Source organism: Orcinus orca, chromosome 6 (assembly GCF_937001465.1).
Source record: "Orcinus orca chromosome 6, mOrcOrc1.1, whole genome shotgun sequence".
Lineage (NCBI taxonomy): Eukaryota > Metazoa > Chordata > Mammalia > Artiodactyla > Delphinidae > Orcinus > Orcinus orca.
The window spans coordinates 59364808-59371728 of record NC_064564.1 but is presented as its reverse complement, the minus strand read 5'-3'; positions in this window follow the sequence as shown (position 1 = coordinate 59371728).

Below are 6921 nucleotides of genomic sequence, written 5' to 3'. Positions count from 1 at the left end.
GCTCCTTTCTCTTCTCCTTCTGGGACCCTTATAATGCAAATGTTATTCCACTTGGTGTTGTCTCATAATTCCTTTAAGCTTTCTTCACTTTTTTTTCTTTTTTTTCTATTTTCTGCTCTGTTAGATGAGTACCACTGCCTTGTCTTGAAGTTCACTGATCCTTTCATCTGCTTCATCTAGACTGACACTGAACCCCTCTACTATATTTTTCAGTTTAGTTATTGTATTTGTCAGCTCTGTGACTTCTGTTTAGTACTTTCATTTTTTTCTTTTTATATATTTTCTCTCTTTGTTGAAGTTCTCAGAGTGTTCATTCTCCTAAGTTCAGTGAGTATCTTTTTTTTTTTTTTTTTTTTTTTTTTTTTGTGGTACGCGGGCCTCTCACTGTCATGGCCTCTCCCATTGCGGAGCACAGGCTCCGGAAGCGCAGGCTCAGCGGCCATGGCTCACGGGCCCAGCTGCTCCACGGCATGTGGGATCTTCCCAGACCGGGGCACGAACCCATGTCCCCTGCATCGGCAGGCGGACTCTCAACCACTGCGCCACCAGGGAAGCCCCAGTGAGTATCTTTATGATCATTGCTTTGAACTCTTCATCAGGTAAATTACTTATCTCTGTTCCATTAAGGGTTTTTTCCCCGTGAGGTTTATGTTTCTCTTGTTTTGGATCATATCCCTTTGTTTCTTCATTTTGCTTGACTCTCTGTTTGCTACTATGTATTAGATACAACAACTTTCCTAGTCTTGAGGAAGTGGCCTTGTGTAGAAGATGAACCTTGTCATTCAGCCCTGCCCTAGTTCTTGGTTGTCTCTCAAACCTTTGAGACTGTTCCAGCAGCCTATTATGTTTTAATAGCTCTTAGTTGTTGAGAGTGTGCCAAGACCTGTCAGTATTCCAAAAGGGAGGATCTTAGTTGGCACCTAGATTTAGGCTGATTGGAAGCCAGACCTTTAGTCAGTAGCTTTTAAGGTATGCAAATACATACAATTCTATGGGGCTGCAAGCATAAGCAGTCACAGGAGCCAGGCAATCTAGAGGTTTCCCCTAGGTGGCAGTCACAAATGAATAGGATCTCCACTCAGTTGGATAAACTCTTTTCTCAGAGATATCAGAGGGAGATCCCAAAGATGGCATCTGCTTTGCCATTCCCTGAGAGCAGCTTCATAGGCCCCTAAGTGTATGCCAAACCTGAAGCTTGCCCCTCAGGCCAAAGCTCCAGAACTAAGAAATAAGCCTCTTTCCCAGTAATAATGGGGGTGTGTTTCAGTCTGTTGTCTGTGTAGTGCTTTGGGGGTAGTAGCTGGCTAAAAACTGTCTCCAATTGTTACAGTTTTATGGGACAGAAAAACAAAAGCCGCTGTGGTCACCAGAACCAGGTGGTCAAAGGGCATCCCCTGAATGGCAGCCATGAAAACTATGACACCTGATGTAAATGCCAGGACAGCAGATGCATGTAAGAGCTCCCCTTTGGGAGATGCTGCTATTCTACAGTGAAGCAGAGGGAGAGCTCCATGATAGCAACTGCCTTCTGAGGTCTCTAGAAGGGATTATGGTCAGTCCTTAGTTACATATTTAATTAGAAGCCTGTCCCTGCATCTATGATTAGCTAATAGACATCCTTCACAGAGAGACTAAGCTCCTGGATCTGTTGCCTCTTGCTGCACCCTAGGGTTTGTAGCTGTTTAAGGACTCTTTTTTTCATTGTTTACAGTCCTGTGGAAACTGTGAACATAAGCCCTGATAGCCACCAGAGCCAGGCCTTGTAGAGGTGTCCCAGGTGATTGCTGCAAAAATTGGGGCACCAGATAAGGTTACAAGTACCTTTCTGGGAGATTCTGTCTTGTCCATTGTGACTCAAAAAGATGCTTGGTATGCTTTCTGTCTTCTTAAATGTGTTGAGACTTGTTTTGTGACCTAACATATGATCTATCCTGAGAATGTTTTGTGTGCTTGAAAACAATGTGTATTCTGCTACTTTTGGACTGAAATTTCTGTATGTGTCTGCTAGGTCAATTTGCTCTATAATGTTGTTCAAATCAGCTGTCTCTTTATTGATTTTTTTGCCTCCATGTTCTATGACTTATTTTAAGTGGGGTATTTATTCACTGACTATTATTGTACTGCTTTCTATTTCTCCCTTCACATCTTGAATACCTACTTTATATATTAAAGTACTTTGATATTGAGTGTGTGTATGTTAATACTTGTTAAATTTCTGTTTCAATTGTCCAAATTTGTCATTATATAATAACCTTCTGTGATTATAGAGACAGTTTTGGACATAAAACCTATCTTATTGGGTAGAAGTATAGTCACTGCTGCTTCCTTTGTTTACCATTTGCATAGAATATCTTTTCCCATCTCTTCACTTTCAGCCTGTGTGTGTTTTAAGATAAAGTGAATATCTTATAGATAGTATATCCTTGAATTGTGTTTTTTGATCTATTAAGCAACTCTATGATTTCTGATGAGGGAGTTGAATCCACTTACATTTAACTTAATTATAGGAAGGACTTACTATTGCTATTTGGTTTATTGTTGTTTGTCTCTTTTGTAGTTGTTTTGTCCTCTTTTCATCTATTCCTGTCTTCCTTTGCTATTTGATGATTTTTTGTAGTGATTTATTTATTAATTTTTCTTTATTTTTTGTGCATCTATTACAGTATTTTGTCCTTTGTGACTAGTTCAAGGCTTCCATAAAATATCTTCAAGTTATAATCATCTATTTTAAGTTGATAGCATTTAACTTGTTTTCTTAATTGAAATATATTTGAAATACAGCATTGTGCAAGTTTAAGGTGTATAATATTTTAATTTGATACATTTATATATTGTAATATGATTGCCACTGTAGCTGTAATTAGCATGTCCATTATGTTACATAATTATCATTTCTTTTTAGTGCTTGAATGCTTACGTTCTAGTCACAACAAGTTTGATAACTAAGGTACAATATTGTTGTCTGTATTTTGTGCACTAGATCTCTAAGATTTATTTACTACTCACTGTAAGTCAGTACCCTTAAGCAGCATCTATCCTATTCCCCTGGTAACCACCATTTTACCCTCTGGTGTCACAAGTTTGGCTTTTCCAAATTCCACATATAAGTGATATCATACAGTACTTGTCTTTGTCCGACTTTTCTCACTTAGCATAATGTGCACAAGGTCCATTCATGGTGTTGCAAATGGCAGAATATTCTTTTTCTCATGCCTGATTAATATTCCACTGTATATATACGCCACATCTTTTTTATCCATTCATTACTTGATGGGCACTTAGGTTGTTCCATATCTTGACTATTATGAATAATACTACAATAAACAGGAGAATACATATATCTCTTTGATATCCTGTTTTCATATCCTTTGGGTATATACCCAGAAGTGAATTACTGGATCAAATGATACATCTAATTTTTTGAAAAACCTCCATTGTTTTCCATTGTGGCTGCACCAATTTACCTACATTCCTATCAGTGGTACTGAAGGGTCCCCTTTTCTCTACACCCTCACCAACCATTGATATTTCTTGTCTTGATGATAGCCATTCTAGCAATTTTGAGGTGGTATCTCCTTGTGGTTTTCATTTGCATTTCCCTGATGATTAGTGATATTGGCCCTTTGGATGTCCTCTTTGGAAAAATGTCTGTTTAGTTCCTCTGACCATTTATCAAGCAAATTGTTGTTATTGTTGTTGTTAATGAGTTGTATAAGTGCTTTATACATTTTAGATATTAACCACTTACCCAATATATGGTTTGCAAAAGATTTTTTCTCATCTGTAGGTAGCCTTCTGGTTTGTTAAATTTTTGCAGAAGTTTTTAAGTTTGATGTAGTCCCATTTGATTTTTACTAATGCTATATGTGCTTTTCATGTTATACCTAAAATTATTGTCAAGACCAGTGTTGTGAAGCTTCCTCCCCAAGTTTTCTCCTAGGAGGTTTTTTTTGTTTTTTTTGTGTTTTTTTTTTTTGCGGTATGCGGGCCTCTCACCACTGTGGCCCCTCCGCTGCAGAGCACAGGCTCCGGACGCACAGGTTCAGCAGCCACGGCTCACAGGCCCAGCTGCCCCACAGCATGTGGGATCTTCCCGGACTGGGGCACGAACCCGTGTCCCCTGCATCGGCAGGCGCACTCTCAACCACTGCGCCATCAGGGAAGCCCTCTCCTAGGAGTTTTAGTGTATCAGGTCTTATATTTAAGTCCTTGATGCAATTTTAGTATGTGGTACAAGATAAGGTCCAATTTCATTGTTCTGTTTATGTGTATCCAGTTTTCCCAGCACCATTTGTTGAAGAGACTATCTTTTCCTCGTTGTGTGTTCTTGGCTCCTTTGTTGAATATCTGTTGACCATATTTCTGGGGGATTAATTCTGAGCTCTTCATTCTGTTCCATTGGTTGATGTCTATTTTTATGCCATAGTTTTGTAGTATAGGTTGAAGTCAGAAAGTGTGATACCTCTGTCTTTGTTCTTTCTCAGGATTGTGATGAATATTTGATGTCTCTTGTCGTTCCACACAAATTTTAAGATTGTTTTTTCTATTTCTGTGAAGAATGTCATCAAAATTTTGATAGGGATGGCATTGAATCTATAGATGGCTTTGGTAGTATTTTAACAATATTAATCCTTTTGATCCATGAACACAGGATGTCTTTCCATTTTGTTTGTGTGTTCTTCAGTGTTTTCCCTCAAAGTCTTGTACTTTTTATTGTACTGATCTTTCACTTCCTTGGTTAAATTTATTCCTAGGTATTTTATTATTTTGATGCCATTGTGAATGGGGTAGTTTTATTTCTTTTTCAGTTATTTATTATTATTATATGGAAATGCAACTGATTTCCATATGTTGAGTTAATACCCTGTAACTTTAATGAATTCATTGATTAGTTCCAAAAATTTTTCAGTTGAGTATTTGAGATTTTCATTATATAAAATCATATCACCTCCAAATAATGACAACTTCACTTCTTCCTTTGAAATTTGGGTTTCTTTTATTTCTTTGTCTTGCCAGATTGCTCTAGTTGGCACTTCCAGTACTACATTGAATAAGAGAGATGAGAGTGTGCATTCTTCTTCCTGAATTTAGGGAAAAGGATTTCAATATTTCACCATTAATTATAATGTTAGCTGTGGTTTTGTCATATATGGTGTTTATTATGTTGAGGTGAGATCTTTCTGTACCCAACCTACTGAAGGTTTTTATCATAAAAGGATAATATATTTTGTAAAATGCTTTTTCTGCACCAGTTGAGATGATCATGTAATTTTTATCTTTTATTTCATTAATGTGATTTATTACATTTATCCATTTGTGTAGGTTGAACCACTTTGCATCCCAGAGATAAATCCCATTTTGTCATAGTGTATAATACTTTTAATGTATTCTTGAATTTAGTTTAATATTTTGGTTGAAAAATTTTGCATCTATATTCATCAGGGATATTGGTCTATAGTTTGCTTGTAGTGTCCTTATCTGGCTTGATTGTCAGGGTAATACAGCCTTGTAGAATCAATTTGGAGTTCAGTTCTTTGGAAGTGGTTGAGAAAAATTAGCATTAATTCTTAAAATATTTGGTGTAATTCTCTAGTGAAGCTGTCTGGTCCTACAGTTTTCTGTTTGGGGTTTCTGTATTGGGAGTTTTTTGATTACTGATTCAATCTTTTTATTCTGTTCAGATTTTCTATTTCTTGCTGATTCAGTGTTGGTAAATTGTATGTTTCTAAGAATTTATCCATTTCTTCTAGATTATCTAATTTGTTGGCATATAATTGTTAATAGTAGTCAATTGTGATCCTACACATTTCTGTAGTATCAGTTATAATGTCATCTCTTTCATTTCTTATTTATTTGAGTCTTCTCCCTTTCTCTCCATTCCATACTTCCCATCTCTCTTTAATAGAGTCTAGCTAAAAGTTTGTCAGTTTTATTTACTTTTTAGCAGAATCAGCTCTTAGATCCTTTCTATTGATTCTTCTGGTCTCCGTCTCACTTACTTCCACTCATCTTTATTATTTCCTTCCTTCTGCTAACTTTGGACTTAATTTTTTCTTCTTTTTCTAATACCTTGAGATATAAAGTTAGGTTATTTAAGAACTTTCTAATTTCTTAATATGTGTATTTATCACTTTATAGTGATAAAGTTTATACTTTTTAAAGTTTATGGTTTCTTCTCAGAACTGCTTTGGCAGCATCCCATAGGATTTGCTATTTTGACATTTCATATTTGATGTTTATATTTTCATTTGTTTCAAGATAATTTTTTAAAATTTCCCTTTTGATTTTTCATTTTATCCATTGGTTGTTCCGAATGGTGCTGTTTAGTTACCACGTATTTATAGATTTTGCAGCTGTCCTCTTTTTGTTGATTTCTAGTTTCTTACTACTGGGGTAAGAAAAGATTGTTGGTATGATTTCAGTCTTCTTAAATTTGCTACGACATGTTTGGTGTCCTTTCACATGATCTATCCTGGGGAGTGTTCCATATGCACTTGAGAAGAATGTGTATTCTGCTGATGTTGAAGAGACAGTTCTATATGTTTCTTTTAAAACCATTTGGTCTAAAGTGTGATTCATTTTCAACATTTTCTTGATTTTTCCATTTGGATGATCTATCCATTGCTGACAGTGGAGTAGTAAAGTCCCTTCAATTGTTGTATTGTCAACTTCTTCCTTCAGATCCGTTAGCATTTGCTTACTATGGTTAGGTGTTCAGTACATATATATCTACCAAGGTTGGATGCATATATTTTTCATTTTATGCCATCTTGGTGACCTTTTTCTCTTGTTACCATTTCTGGCTTACAGACCATTTTTTCTGATATAGTAAGTATGGCTATCCTTACTATCTTTTGGTTTCCCTTGCATGGAATATCTTCTGCCATCCTTTTACTTAAGCTTAAGTGTGTCTGTAAAGCT